The sequence below is a fragment of the Vombatus ursinus genome, unplaced genomic scaffold (genome assembly GCF_900497805.2).
Source record: "Vombatus ursinus unplaced genomic scaffold, bare-nosed wombat genome assembly UNPS02009994.1, whole genome shotgun sequence".
In the NCBI taxonomy this organism is placed as follows: domain Eukaryota; kingdom Metazoa; phylum Chordata; class Mammalia; order Diprotodontia; family Vombatidae; genus Vombatus; species Vombatus ursinus.
The window spans coordinates 3,963,172-3,980,083 of NW_020949772.1; the positions used below are offsets into that span (position 1 = coordinate 3,963,172).

The following is a 16,912-nucleotide window of genomic DNA, read 5'->3' on the forward strand; positions in this document are numbered from 1 at the left end:
AGCCTCCCTGTTTTCTCATTTCTTTCCTTGACAGCCATCAGCCCCCTAACCACTGTGTTCCTCCTTCTCCTCTGACTCCACTCCAACTGATCAAGAAAGCCCAGCTATTTCTATTGAGTTCCATTGAAGTTCTCTGCTTATCCTACTGCCTCCCCATCCTACTTCAGATCAAAACCAACTGTAACCACATCAGGCTGCACTGGTTCAAGGGTTTAAAGATGGGCACTGATCTCATCCATGCTTTCTAACAAAGCACTATGACTGCTGAACATTCATTACTCATGTAACTCAGTGAATGAGGTATCATCTGCCCTTCTCATACAAAGGTGAGGCTACTGTGGACAGGGTATGTGCCCTGGACTATTTTCTAGAGTGGAGACAGCTCTACATGGAACCAACCATTCATATTCTCCAATAGAATGGATGCAGTCCAGACTGCAGCTAAGAGGACTGAACTAGAGACCTGGTTTCTTCAGGACGTACCACTGAGTTACTGATCAACCAGAGATAAGAGCCCCAGAGCTAGAAATAGCCCTGAGAGGTCATTGGGCCCAGCCCACCATCTTCTGATGGACAACTGTGACATAAAGACCCCACTTTGCTTACCGTGACTAACACCAAATGTTGACCAATTATCACCAATGGGAATATAATCCAAGGGTCCTGACCACCAGTACTTCTTCCAGTCCAGCCCCCACAGCCATCATCTGGGGAAGCCATCAGCTCTAACCCTATGGAGACCCAACCTGGCCACGCTCAGCTCTGCAGAAGCTGCAGCCCCTGCCTCCTCAGCTGCCATGGCCACTGAAGATTTACAAAAGAAAGCTCTCGCCACTTGGTGACATCAATGGTTCAACATCAGAAATAGATATGAAGCAAACAGGGTTAAAGGACTTGCCCAGGGTCATACACAGTAACTGTCTGAGGCTGGATTTGAACTCAGGTCTTCCTGACTCCAGGCCTAGCACTCTATCCACTGTACTACTTAGCTGCTAGGATAGAGCCTTTCATCATAATAATGGCAGAATTGTAACAGTAATAACTCATATTCGTATTATCACTTTAAAGATTACAAAGCACTAAATATATATATACATATATAATATTTTAAATTTCATGTATGCCTCATAACATCCTGTTGAGATAGATTCTATTATTATCCCCATTTTACAGATGAGAAACTGAGGCTCAGAGAGCCTAAATGAATTGTTCACATTCCCACAGTTAGTGTCACAGGTAGGATTTTAACTCAGGTCTGCCCAAATTCAAGTCCATCCCACTATCCACTATGTCACACCACCCTTCCAGAATCCAGAGTTCCCCCCACGCCCTAGAGAGCCAAGAAGGGTGTTAGTCTATATGGAGCTACATTCCTAGAAGCTCCCTCTTAAGACACTCTATAAATATCATTTCATGAGGTCCCTCCTCCCTGGCTACCCTATCAGACTTCTCTGAAAGGCAAGTTATCTCTCCTACTCCAGCATTCTGCCAGTGGTGACAGCTCCAGCCGTCAAGAGAACCGTCAGCTCCTCATTTTATCTGAGTGAACCAAAAGCATCAGTCAAATTCAGGCCAAGACCAAAACCAGAGCAACTGCATTCCTTAATAGACAGCTGTCCCTGACCACATGAATAACATACCATCCAACTCCCAGATGCAGCCTAAACACAGGGGCTACAGCTAATGTGTCCAACAGGCCAGAGATTATAAGCAGGAGACACATCAAAGATTGTTGCTGGAAATAGCCCCAGCACAGGCATTATCATTCAATCTATCAATCAATGAGTAATCATTTATTAAGCACTTAAAAATCACTCTGGCTCTCATAGATTAGCCAATAATAGGTCCCAGCCCAAGCCTCACTGGGTCACTGTTTGGATTCTGATGGCTAAGAGTGAGTGTAAATAGTAATTGCTTCTGTTTTGGGGTTTTTTTTGTTTGTTTGTTTTTACTTTTTGCTGGTGGAGTTAAGTGATTTGCCCAGGCTCACAACTAGTAAGTGTCGGAGGCTGGATTTTAACTCAGGTCCTCCTTTCTCCAAGGCCAGAGCTCTATTCACTGTGCCACCGAGCTGCCCCTAATTGTTTCTATTTTGGCCAGAAACCCAGAGGATCTTCCCCTCCCAGATTGATTTTATTTTTTTGACTAGGTGAAGAGGCCATTCTCTGGCTCATTTCTTACTTAGCCTCAATAATTGAATGGGAGTTGCCTCAGACCAACTGAGACCTGGGCAAGGCCTTAGCTTAAAAAGGCCAAAGTCTCCCACTGCAACCAGGGCCATCTCCAGTCGTCCTGATCTATATCTTGCCATTGGACCCAGATGGCTCAGGAGGAGAGAGTGAGGCTGGTGACTTTGTACAGCCCTCACTCACTTAAATACAATTCACTTTCAAGTCATGATACCTCCTTCCTGAAGCCATGGTTCTCTTTGAGAAAGAAGGACAAACAGCAATAACTCTGCTAACCACTGGGAACACTAAGACCAAAGTGAAAGCCCCTGCCCTCAAGGAGCTTACATTCTGAAATCAATCAATCAATCAAGAAGCAATTATTAAGTTTGTTGTGTGCCAGGCTCTGGATATACAAAGAAAAAGCAAAAATATGACTCGTGCCTTCTAGGAGCGTACATTCTAATGGGAGAGATAATTTGTTTGTAAATTGGTAAATATGAGATAAATATGGAGGAAATGGAAGGCTCTCGTTAGAAGGAACGGCTCCCAATTGGGAAGACCAGAAAAGTCTTCTTGGAGAACACAGTAATTTATTGAAATGATGTTTACAGTAGTTGTAAACTGACTTTTTTTGGGTTAGAATTCTCTGTGATACCATGCCCCCTACCAAGAGGTCACCCACCTTTTGCTTGCAGAGCTCCAATGAGGAGGAACCAACCCATTACCTCCCAAGGTAGACCATCCTACCTTGGGACAGCTGTCACAGTTAGGAAATTCTTCCTGACATCAAACCCGAATCTGTCTCTCTGCAACATCCACCCACTGCTCCCAGTTCAGTCCTCTGAGACCACGAAGTCTAATTTCTCTTCCCTATGTCTTCTTTTCTCCAAGCATATATAATAAGTGGCATAGCCAAGGTCACTAGTGTCTAGACAGCTGGGATCTCACCCATGCTGACTTAAGCAGATGAACCATGGTGATGATGATTGATCCAAATGCTGATGACCCCCGGATTACTACCAATACCTGTTCTAAGGCTATCACCAGCAAAACTCCACCAGCCTCGGGTAAAATACCATGATCTTCCTTATAAGTGGGATTGGGTTTTTTGTTTTGTTTTGTTTTTGTTTTTGTTTTTACACAATCAAATTAAAATTATCACTGCCAATATTCTTACCTGGCTTCCCCATTGTAGCGGCCAGGTTAGAAATGTCCCACAGAGCTTTAGACCATGAGCTCCTTGAGAGCATGGACTGTCTCTTGCCTTCCTTTGTATCGCCACCCCATAGCACAAGCTTTGACACATAGTAAGAACATGATAAATATTTATCAACTGAGCTGGGATGTTTCTTGAATTTCAACACTTTTCACTTTTTCTTTTATTTAAAAAAAACAGTCATTCCCAAAGGCCCTAGGAAAGGAAGGGGAAAGCTCAGTTAGCTGTCCTTAGAAACAGTTAGGGGAGCTTGGAATCAGGAAGACCCAAGTTCAAATTCAGCCTCAGACACTTATTAGCTATGTGATTCTGGGCAAGTCGTTTCACTTCTATTTGCCTCAATTTCCTCAACAGAAAAATGGGGAAAATAATAGCACCTGCCTCCCAAGATTGTTGTGAGGATAAAATGAGATAAAATTGCAAAGTGCACAGTTTCTAGCATGTAGTAGGTGCTTAATAAATCCTTGTTTCTTTCGCCCTTAGTAAGTTATTTTTGGCACCACCCAGGTATGATTCTGACATGGCTAATGTTTTCATGTAAAGCCAAGCAATTACTTAACCCTCTCACTGCTCTCCAGGCTGGCTGACTCCTTGTCAGGGACATTGTAGAGGAAATTCTAGTCCAGGTAAGGGGGGTACTAGGTGGCCTCTGAGGTCTGCCATTCAATGACTTGGCATGACTTGGACCCTACTGATACAGCCTCTAAGAGCCCAAGGTCACCTTCACTCCATGATCAGAGGAAAGGCCTCAGCACAAGTCCAAAGGCATAACCATAAAAGACTTTCACAATTCCATACAAAGCAGCTTTGGGTATCCACAGACCACAGGGATCAATGTTGAGTTTATTTGTTTGATTTTAAACTGCATTTCAGGAGAGGCAATATGGTACAGAGAGCTGATCCTAAAACTAGAAAGATTTTTAAGTTCAAATCCCATCTCTAACACCTACTGGCTATGTGACCCTGGGCAAGTCACTTAACTTTGTGCTCTAGGCAACTCACTAAGCCGGTGTAAGTCACATAAAAGGAGCCAATCTTCACTGGAAAATAGAGTTTCTTCACCCAAGAGTTCCCTACACCAAGAAAATCACAGGTCTCATACCTCCAAGTTTTATTGATATCATTTATTCTTATATCACCAACATTTCCAGAGAGACCTCCCTGTAACAAATGAAAACATTTACCAAAAACCCAACAGTCCAACAGCAGAATCAGATTGTATATACAATATTCTCTGCCCATAATCCACCACTTCTGTATAAAGAAGAGAGATGCTTCTTTATCTCATCTCTACCACCAAGATTAGATTGGTTGTTACAATTATTTTTTTTTATTTTATTCTGAACTTCAACACTGTAAAGAGAATTTCCATATACACAGAACCCCCTCCAAAAAAGAGGATTCTATATGAAACAGTGAATCTCCATTTCATAAAATTTGCTTTTTAAGTATGTAATAACTTCACGTTATTTTCAAAACTGCCCTACTGGTCTATGCTTCCTTCTGTTGACCTCTGTGAAGTTTTCAAACTACTACAATGGACCTCCTTTTTTGTCATCATTATTGCTAATCCTTCCCCTCTCCCTCCTTTCTCAGTTAAAAACTGAGAAAAAACAAAACCAAAAAACCTTGTAACTAATAGGCATGGTCAAATAAAACAAATCCACACAGTGGCAATGTCCGAAAACGCACGTCTCTTTCTGCACCCTGTGTCCATCACCTCTGGCTGTTGGAATTATTGAATTCATTATAAAACTGGGCTTTTAGCAATGATCCCAAATATCTGGCCTCAAACGTCCAGCGAATTGCCCTCCAAAGCATCCAAGCCAATAGAACGGATGAGAGATGAGCTCCTTTGAGCACGCTGGGCATGGCAACCATCACAAGCGGTGATGGGAGGGAAGGAGAGGCAATGACTTGTCACTATGTCCAATTAATCCTTAACGTGTTTTCAAGTTTCTCTCTTCTTTGGGTCATTTAATAATGTGGCAGCTCACATCTTGCCCCCACCCTCGCCTCACTCGTTGTCATGGAGACGCTTGTGAATCAGATTTCATAAATAAAAATACTCCAACTCCCTGGCACCACATGCTGCTTGGCTGTATTGCCAACTAGGTTTTGAAATGACGAGAACTTGCAGGAGGTAGAGAATCAACAGTTCCCTTCCTGGGGACATCAGCTCCCTCAGGTCCCCTTGCACGGGGGCCTGGCTGGGTTCAAATGGACAAGTAAAAAGGGCTTTTTAACAGTTGCCTGCTTTGCATCCCAGATTGCTAAGCCCTCCCCTCCACGGGACCAAAAGAAGCTTTTGTTGATCTGTCCAAAAGCTTTAACTTGGAACAGTGGAAGGAACACTGGCTTTGGAGTCTTTGAACCTGGGTTCAAATCCCACCTCTCAGGCTTCCTATCTATATTAGCCTTGGCCAAATCACTAAACGTTCTCGGGCCTCAGTTTACTAAGCTGTAAAATAAGGGGGACTTGGATTAAATGGCCTCTGAGGTCTCTTCCATCTTTAGACTGGTGATCTTATGATATTCCTCTTTGAGAAGGCATTAACAAAAGTCCCCTAAGCAGCCTGGTGGTCTGTGTCTATAGGGAACTGTCATGGTCGTGTTCCCCACCTTACCACCACTCTGAAGTACTAGGAAAAGAATATAACTTTGGAGCTCAGCAGACCCAAGCTCATTCCCAAGTATTTAAGTACTTAAATAATAATATAATTATTATAGCATATGTTACGTTTATATGTAATATATTACATACAATATAATATTGTGCATTAATAAATACAATAATTAAATAATCTTATGCTGATACTATGTTTCTTAATCATAAGAATGATATTTATGGAGTGCTCTAACACTGGCAAAACCCTTCTCTCTCTCTCTCTCTCTCTCTCTCTCTCTCTCTTACTCTCTCTCACACAGACACACACACACACACACTCAGACAGAGAATTTCATTTGACCCTCCTAATAATTCCATTAGGCACATGGCATTATTGTCCCCATTTTACAGATGAGGAAACTGGTAGATTAAGTGACTTGCCAGAGTCATGCAGCTAATTAAGTGTCTGAGGGAGGATTTGAACTCAAGTCTTCCTGAATCCAAGTCTAACACTCTATGTTACCTCTCTGTGTTGTCATTCCTATTTCGGGCAGAGGCTGGATGAACATTCCTTGGGGATGGGGCATGAGGGGATTCATGGCCAAAGGCCAGGTCAATAACATGGTAGGCTCCAGGCAACCCCTAGATGATATAATTCTGCCACCTCTTTTCTTGTCTGGGTCTCAGTTTCCTCATCTATATAATGAGGAGAAATGGATGATATGATCTCTAAGATCCCTTCCAACTCTAACTCTGATGAGCAGGAGCATGGTAGAGCATCAGATTTGGTGCCCAGCGCCTGAGGACTAGAAAGTTCAAATTCTACCCCCTAAGCCTTATTATATGACCATGGGGAGGTCAGTGCACTTCTCTGAGGCTGAGTTTCAACATCCATAAAATGGAGATAATATTTCAGTAACTACCTTACCAGATTACTTTAAAGTGTTATAACAAACAATCACATGATTATATCAATAGCTGCAGAAAAAGTTTTTGACAAAATACAACAGTCATCCCATTAAAAACACTTGAAAGCACAGGTATAAATAGATTTTTCCTTAAAATGATAAGAAGTATCTACCTAAAACCATCAGCAAACATTATTTGTAAAGGGGATAAGCTAGAAGCCATCTCAATAAGATAAGAAGTGAATCAAGGATGTTCATTATCACCAATATTATTCAATATTGTATTAGAAATGCTAGCAATAATAATAAAAGAAGAAAAAGAAATTGGAAGAATCAAAATGGGTAATGAGGTAATAAAACTATCTCTTTTGCAGACGATATGATGATAGCCTAGATATTCACCTGAAAAGCTAGTTGAAACAATTAATTATTTTAGCAAAGTAGCAGGATATAAAATAAACCCACATAAATCATCAGCATTTCTATATATTACCAACAAAACCCTGCAAGAAGAAATAGTAAGAGGTACCATTTAAAATAACCATAGACAGCATCAAATACCTGGTAGTTTATCTACCAAGACAAACCCAGGAATTACATAAACATAATTATAAAATACTTTTTATACAAATAAAGTCAGATTTAAATAAGTGGAGAAATATTAATTGCTTATGGGTTGGCAGGGTCAATATAATAAAAATGACAATTCTATCTAACTAATCTATTTATTCAATGCAATCCCGATTAAATTACCAAAAAAATTATTTTATTGAGCTAGAAGAAATAATAATAAAATTCATTCTGAGGAACAAAAGGTCAAGAATATCAAAGAAATTAATGGGAAAAAAATGTAAAAGAAGGAGGTCTAGCAGCACCAGATCTTAAACTGCATAAAAAGGCAGTAATTATCAAAGCTATCTGGTACTAGCTAAGAAACAGAAAGGCGGATCAGGTGGAAAGGCAGAACAGAATAGACATATAATATACAGTAGTAATGATTAGAGGAACCTTGTGTTTGACAAAAGTAAAGATTTAAGCTTTTGGGACAAGAATTCACTATTTGGTAAGGAAAAAAATTGTTGGGAAAACTGGAAAGCAGTCTGGCAGAAACTAGGTATAGACCAATATCTTACACCATTTACAAAGATAAGGTCGAAAGGGATACATGACCTAGGCAGATATCATAAGTAAATTAGAAGAACACGGAACATATTACTTACCAGATCTATGGATAGCAGAAGAATTTTTGAATAAATAAGAGATGGAGGGCATTGTGAGATGCAAAATGGATAATTTTGATTACATTAAATTAAAAAGCATTTGTACAAATAAAGTCAATGTAGCCAAGATTAGAAGGAAAACAGAAAATTAGGGGGAGTAAAATTTTAGAAACAGTTCCTTGGGTAAAGGTCTCATGTCTCAAATATATAGAGAGAACTTTGTGAAATTTGTAAGAACATAAGTCATTCCCCAATTGATAAATGGTCAAAGGATATGAACAGAAAGTTTTTAGAAGAAATCAAAGCTATATGAAAGTCTTATGAAAAAATTCTCTAAATTATTATTGATTAGAGAAATACAAATTGAAACAACTTCGAGATATCATCTCATACCTATCATATTAGCTAAAATGATAGAAGTGGAAAATGACAAATATTGGAGAGGATACGGAAAAATTAGGACACGAATACACTGTTGATGGAACTGTGAACTGATCCAACCATTTTGGAGAACATTCTGGAATTATGCCCAAAGAGTTATAAAACTGTGTATATCCTTTGACCCAGCAATACCACTATTAGGTCTGTTTCTCAGAGTGATCTGAGAAAAAAGGAAAAGAACCTGTATGTCCTAAACTATTTATATAGGCTCTCTTTGTGGTAGCAAAGAATTGGAAAGTGAGGGGATGCCCATCAATTGGGAAATGGCTAAACAAGTTGTGGTTATGTGATTGTGATGGAATACTGCTGTTCTGTTAGAAATGACGAGCTGGTTGATTTTAGAAAACATGGAAAGATTTGCAGGAAATAATGAAGAGTAAAATGAGCAGAACCAAGAGAATGTCTGAAGAATAACTGTGAATGACTAACTATTCTGAATACTATAAACATTCAAATCAACTGAAAGGACCTATGAAGGAAGATGTTATCCACCCCCAGAGAAAGAATTGATAAACAAACGCATGTACAGTATTTGTTTATATACATATGTATATATATACGTATGTGTGTATACACACATATATACATATATATATGTGTGTGTGTGTGTCAAATGGGAGGGAAGACAGCTTAGAATTTGTAACAAAATGATAAATAAAATAAAACTTTTATAAATAGTATTATTATATATGACAGTAGTATTGTTATATTACCATCACAAAATTCTATAGCAAGGTTTCTCACTATGGTCTTCTGCCTAGCATTCAAGGTTCTGCCTTGCCTTTTTAGTTCACTGTAAAGTCAAACACACTCCATGGTCTTACTCATGTCAATCCCTCTACTGAAAATTCTGCGCACCTTTTAAGGTCCAATTCCTCCATTGAAACCTGCCCTGATAACATCCGCCCCCAGCCAATCAGTTAACAAGTATCTATTAAGCACCAATCGTGTATAGGACACTATGCTAGCCATTGGAGATGCAAGGACAAAACTGAAATGGTCCCTACCCTCTAGGGGCCCACATTCTATCTGGAGAGTCAACATGCAAACCTGAAAGCAAAAAGAAAAAATATGGAGTACCTAAAAAGTAATTGTATGGCACCACTAGCACCTGAGGGAATCAAGAAAGGCTTTGCGTAGGAAATGGCACTTGGGCTGCCCTTTGAAAGAAGCTGGAGAAACCTAAGAGAGAAGTAAGCACATTCAAGGACCAGGGGTCAGCCTGGACAAAGGCTGAGGGGAGGAAGATGGTATCCCCATTATAGTAATTCCAGTAATTCCTTCTCCCAAGTCCCTAGTAAAATTTACAAAATCACAGGATTTCAGAGTTGGAAGAGATTCCAGAAGTCTACACCAGTCCATAGCTGAATAGGAAGTCTTTCTACAAAATGTTAGACAGATGGTCCTCCAGCCTCTTTTTGAAGACCTGCAGTGATGGCACACCCATTTCCTCCTGCTGGTCTAGGATAGGTCCATATAATATAAAGTTTTTTCCTGACATCAAGTGTAAATCTACCACTTTTGCAACATCCACCCTCCATTTCCAGTTCTGTCGTCTGAAGCTAAGCAAAACAAATCTAATCTCACTTCCAGGCGATAACTCTTTTAAAAACTTAAAGTTAACTATCTTATTACTGCCCCTCCCTCCCCCACTGCCAAGTCTTCTTCACTCTAGGGTAATGTCTTCTGTGGGCATGCTTTAGCGAATGCAGGAAGATTTAAACAGTTGGAAAGATACGAACTGTCAATGATTGGGCCGTGCCAATATAATAAAAATGATGATGCTGTCTAAATTATTTTACAGATTTAGTGCCATACCTTTCAAACTCCCAAAAAGTTATTTTATAGAACTTGAAAAAATAATTCTTTAATGAGAACTGATCTGTGCCAGTCATTGGGCACTTATCCTAAACTGCCTTTTGGTGCCAGTTAGCAATTACGTCTCTTCTCCCTTCATGAATTGTAGGCTCCTTTGAAAGTAGAAACCAAACCATCAACTTTTCTTCATCTGCTATGGTGCTTAAAAGCATTGAGCACACAAACAGTGGGAGCTCAATAAATATTCTTTATAATGATACCAACTCTTTTTATATTGTACTTTAAGTCTTACTACTCACTTTCATCATCATCATCATCATCATCATCATCACTAACATTTATGTAGTACTTTGAGGTTTACAAAGCACTTTACATACGTATCTCATTTGATTCTTAACAATAACCTTAGGAAGTAGGCATTATTATTATCCCCATTTTACAGATGAGGAAACATGCTGAAAGAGATTAAGTGTCTTGATCAGGTTCACATAGCTAATAAGCATCTGACAAAGAATTCAAACTCCCTGAATCCAAGTCAAAAAAGTCAAGCACCTACTATATGTCAGGCACTGTGCTAAGTGCTAGTGATGCAAAGAAAAGCAAAAGACAGTCCTTGGAAAACAACACGCAAACAACTATGTACAAACAAGCTAGGTTATTTTGACGTTTCAGTCCTATCTGATTCTTTGGAAAATCATTTGGGGTTTTCTCGGCAGAGATACTAGAGTGATTTGCCATTTCCTTCTCCTGCTCATCTTACAGATGAGGAAACTGAGGCAAATAGGGTGAAGTGACTTGCCCAGGGTCACACAGCTAGTAAGAGTGAATTTGAAGTCAGGTCTTCCTGACTCCACACCCAGCGCTCTATGCACTACACCACTCAGTTGCCTCTTGGGCAGAGGCTGGTGACCACTTTTCAGATGTATTGGAGAGGAAACTCTTGTTCAGATACGGGTTAGGCTCAATGATCTCTCTAAGGTCCCTTCCAGCTCTGAGATTCTATAAATCTAAATCTGTGAGCCTGCCAGATATATGATCTCTGGAGAAGCAAGGTGGTGCCGTATGAATGGCCCATTATCCTTCTCATTCCTGAGGCAAATGATATGAGCAGCACTGGGGAGCAGTAAGCTGATAGGAAGGATGCCACAGCAGGGTCAGTCACCACAGCGACACCAAGCAACACGTGGGTTTATAGTTCGGCTTTCACTGTACTGTGAGACTGATGCTCTCACGCCACCACCTTATTTTTCATGAGTTATGATATCATTTATTTTCCCTGGGCCAAGATAACAATTTCCTAAAGGGGACGTGACTATGTTCACTCGGTGAATAACTGGGTTCAGCCGTGCCAGATGAATCAGTAGGGAGCTGAAGGGCTAATGACGACAGTCTGAGCCCCCACACTCTGCTTCCCGTTTCTCTCGAATCATTGAGGAAAATGTCAATTAACCAGAATCTCTGAAGAGAGAAAAATGAAAGGCTCCTTGACTCTTTCCTCTGCAAGGCCAGTGGTTTCCATCCCACCTTCCTGAGGCTGGCAAGCTGCCAATTTCTATCAGGAAAGATGACAACAGCAGTTCCATACATGGAGACCCTGAGCGTTCGCAGAATCGGGCTGTACTCAGAGCTCTGCTTTGTCCCAGAAGCAGGAAAATAGAGAACATGTGTGAGATGGGCCTGCGGGTCCACATGCTGAACCGTGATGTAACTGCAAACATAATTACTGAGGCACCTCGAGTGTGGATGGTGCCACACGGGAGGCTTTGCCCCAGAGCTGCTATTACCCACTCACAGTAAAAACAGCAGCCCCGCTAAAGAGCCAAATTAATTATGCCAGCTCCTAAAATGTGCTAGTTAATAAAGGGAAGATTAACTTTCTAAGAATCACTAAGTGCAGAAAGTAAGGCGGAGTGGAGAAACAGAGAAGCCTGGGCTGCATGGCCAGAGATGGGGGTTCTGCTACCTGCGACCTGGGTGACCTAGAACAAGTCATTAGCCTCTGGGCCTCCCTTTTGTCCTCTGTAAAAAGGAAGAGGTTGGATTATGTGAGCTCTGGGATCTCTTTGAATTCTGATATTCTATCTGATCCCGTAAAGCTTCATTAACCAGGCAGAGTAATAGATTCAGAGCTGAAATGAACATATGAATGAATGAATAAATGAATGGATGGATGGATGGATGGATGGATGAACTGATGGAGAGATGGATGGGTGAATGAATGAATGAACTAATGAATGAATGTTAATTGATTGATTATTGACTGATCTAGTCCGACTGCCTCATTTTATAATAAAGAAACCGAAACCCCCAGAAGTTAAGTTAAGCCCAGGGTCACACAGAGACAGGAAGATGGTGGACAGAAGGGAAGAGAAAGTCTCAGGCTGCCTAGAGCTAGAAGTATCTTTTGAACCTCAGGTTTTTTGGACATAAATTGAGCCCATCCACCTACATCACACAGATAACAAATTTGCAGAAGTCATGTGACTACTCGGCACAGGGACCCCACAAAACCAAGGGTAAAGGGGTGCTAGGAAGCATATGAAGTGCTTTCAGAATGCACCTTCGCACAGTCACCTGCATCATTGGAGCTCCCTTGTCAGTAACCTGCCCCTCCCATTCCAGCTTGCCCCCATGCCATTGTGTGACCAGTGATCTCCATATTATTACAACAGGTCTACCCCCCACATCATACACACTACCTCCCATCTTTGGTGTACTTTTTGGTATCTTCTGTCCTCTGGCACCATCTGTCCTGGTTTCCCAAGATCACTCTCATTTAGCCTAGGGATGTCAGCCCCATAGTCCTCTGCTGCCTTGTTCCTCCAATCTAGCATTTGCCCAAATGCCAAACACTGTGTTAAATGCTAGGGATGAAAATACAAAGAATGGAACCACTTTTACTTTCAGGGAGCTTCCATTCTCACTCACAATCCTCTGGTATTTCAAGCCTCCATAATCCCTTCGGCCGCCATCTTCCTTCCAACACCAAGAACACATCTGGATCACTTCAGAGTTTTCTTTTCTTTCTCCTTTTCCAACTACTGGCTCACACTTCTGTCATTGTTAAAGGTTTGCTAATGACTTTATCTCATGTAATCCTTACAATAACCCTACAAGGTAGGTTCTATCATTATCCCTATTTTAGAGTGGAAAGAGGTTGCTTAGGTGGCCCAGTGGATAGAGTGCTGGACCTAGAGTCCAGAGGGGCAGAGTTCAAATCTGACTTCAGACTTTTACTAGCTAAGTGACCCAGAGCAAAGACACTTAACCTGTCTGCCTCAGTTTCCACATGTGTAAAATGAGGCTAATAATATTGGCACTTACACCAAAGGATTGTGGTGAGGATAAAAGGGGATATTTGTAAAATGTTCTGCAAACCTTAAAGCACTATGTAAATGCTAGCTATTATGATGAAGAAATAGACTCATGGACAGTAAGTGACTTACCCAGGGTCACATAGCTAAGTGTCTAAGGCAGGATTCAGATCTATATCTTCCTGAATCCACATTCGGTACTCTATCACCCATACCACAGTGGTGTCTCCTGGGGCACCTCAGGAGAATCAGACTAATTCCAAAGTAGAATGCTAATGTCCTGACCATACTATGGTGGTCCCTTACTATCTTTAGTCTGTTAATTCTTTCCGTCTGTCGATCCGAGACACCTTAACCCCACTGGGCAAGAAGTCAATTCAAACCAACAATTGTTCATTAAGCACCCCAGGTGCTGAGATATGGACTAGAAAACACAAAACGAAATAAAGAAGTGTAAGGAAGCTTACACTCTTCTGGAGAAAAGGGGAGGGATGGCCACGGGGAAGGTGATTGTATTCCTCTACCCTAATTTTCTTTAATGACTTCAGATTAGTTCCTCCCAATTATCCACACATAAGACTGCTGGCTAGCCCCATTCTACAGATGAGGAAAGTGACCTAATTTGCCCAGGGAAACCCAGGGGCGGAGAACTCAAACCCAGATCTCCAGCCCTTCCAAGTCCAAGGCCATTTCCAAGGCCCTTGATGCTGTCTGCTGTAAACACCTGTGTTTTGAAGGGAGGGTTTTTTTATCTGTTTTATATCTGAACCCATAGCTCAGCTTCCAGAACAGAGCATCTCCCCATAAATTGAGCACAACCTTAACTACAGCATTCTGTTCGCCTGTCTTCCCTTCCCCCATAAACAAGCAAGATTTATACCTTCCCAGGGTTATTAGCCAGCCACATTTATCTTTATTTCTGTGTGTAAGTAATGGAGACGACACCGGCACTGACGAGTCCCCGGGGATTAATTACTGAAGTCATTTACAAAGGGATCCTCGCACTTGGTTCTCTCCAGACTGAAGGCAAAAAAAAAAAAAAGAAAGAAAGAAAGAAAGAAAGAAAGAAAAAGGCAGAAAGAAAAAAGCTGAGCATTTTTTTCAAAGCAGGGAATGAAATTTCATTTAAAAGACCAATGGCCCATGTGCGTCCAATTATTATTGGACTCTGACTTGGCCTAGTGACAAATCACAAGTGTCCACGAGGTGAACGAGCTTTTTAGGTTTGCTTTTAACGACTTCACCTCGGTGACTGTTGCCACAGAGTCATAAGCCCCTGGGTTGAGGAGGCAGCTGGAAGGATGATGGAATGAAAACTTGGACCCCATACCACAGAGGTAGCTGTACTGGGGGGTCAGCATTATCACTGTTGGCCCACTGTTGGGAGCATCCTGCTCCCTTCCCCTGACGCCTTTGAGGCCTCCCTGACAAGCTTCCTTTCCCCTTGAAACACATTTCCTTCCAGTAAACAAGGCCAATGTCACTCCCTGGTTGAAGAAAGGTTGTCCTGGAGCCTTCAAAAAGCCTCAATGGAATCTCAATCAGTCGGTCAATAAACATTTAATCACCTACTATGTACCAGGATTGTGCTAAGCTCTGAGGGCAGCTGGGTGGTGCAGTGGATAGAGCACCGGCCTGGAGTCAGGAAGGCTCATCTTCATGAGTTCAGATCTGGCCTCAGACACTTACTAGACACTTACTAGATGTGTGACCCGGGGCAAGTCACTTGACCCTGTTTACCTCAGTTTCTTCATCTGTTAAATGAACTGGAGGAGGAAATGACCAACCACTATGGTACCTTTGCCAAGAAAACCCCAAATGGGGTCGATGACACTACTGTCTAAGAGTTGGACGATACAAAGAAAGGCAAAAGACAGTTCCTGACCTCAAGGAATTTTTATCTAATTGAGGAGTTCACAGTCCACTGTATGCTTAAAACAATTCAATTCAATAGAGAAATGAAAGAAAGTTGGCCTCAGAACCAAGAAGGGCTGGGTTCTAATCCTACCACTAACACATCTTGGCTTCGTGACCTTGGGCAAGACACTTAACTTTGAAATGCCCCCAACAACACTTTAAGACTACAAGTCATCCTTAATCCAAATAAATAAATAAATTATACTATGAAATTTTTTAAATAAATAAATAAGACTACAAGTCCCAGGGCAGTTGATGACCTGAACTGGTGGAGGAATTTTCCTCCCTGGAAGTTCCCTCTCCAGGGGTCACATTGAGGCCACACGTGGCCCTCTAGGTCCTCAAGTGCGGCCCTTTGACTGAATCCAAACTTCACAGAACAAAGCATGTCCAATTAAAAATAAATCAATTCAACAGTAAGCATTTATTAAACATTTGCTATATGCCAGGTGCTAGAAATAGAAAGGTTTAAAATGACATAACCCCTCCTCTCAAAGAACTGACATTCTCCTGGAAGGGGGAAACAAAGGGCACTCAGCTAAAGTAATGGGGTTGGGAAGCTCTAATAACTGGAGAAACCAGGACAGCTTCGTGGAGGAGGTGGTATTTGATCCGTACTTGGACACCTCAGTGACTATGGCTTCCAGCTGCCAGCCCAGGGGTCAGAGAACCAGAGATATTATAATAAAAATAATAGCATTTTATATGGCACCTTAAGGTTTATAAAACACTTTACATATATTAATTCATTTGATCTTCAAAACAACCCTGGGAGGTAGATGCTAATATTAAACTCATTTTACAGAAGAGGAAACCAAGGCACAGAGTGGTTAATTGATTTGCCCAGGGTCACACAGCTAGGAAGTGTCTGAGGAGAGATTCTAACATTAGTCTTCCAGACTTCCTTCCTCCCTCTCCATTATGATTCCACTTATTAACCTATGTGACTTTGTCACCAACTCTATGGGTCTCAGTTTTCTGGTCTGTAATAAAGAGGGGTTGAACTAGACAGTCCCTGAGGCCCAATCTGGCATCTGCTGACCCTTTTCCAAATGCACCAGGGTTTATTGGTGTTAGGTCAGGATCTTCTCATTCAGAGCTTCTACCTCTGCCAACTTTGCCAGAGGCTGGTTTTGTGATGAGGAGGGACAGAGGGAGGCTAGTCCTGGCATGGGTGTGGGTCACAGAATCCTGAAGGATCAGAGCTGGAAGACGCCTTAGAATAAAGGATGCCAAGCCTGGGAGAGGCCTTAGAACAGGGAATGTCAGAGCTGGAAGGGACCTCAGAACAGGGAATGT

The 16,912-nt window shown here is 41.5% G+C and overlaps 1 protein-coding gene across 1 annotated transcript in view; it reads right to left on the bottom strand.

The window, feature by feature from the left end:
* The window catches only part of TMEM132B (transmembrane protein 132B), a 650,066-nt gene that overhangs the window by 545,420 nt on the left and 87,734 nt on the right, over positions 1 to 16,912 (bottom strand). The window lies entirely within an intron of this gene.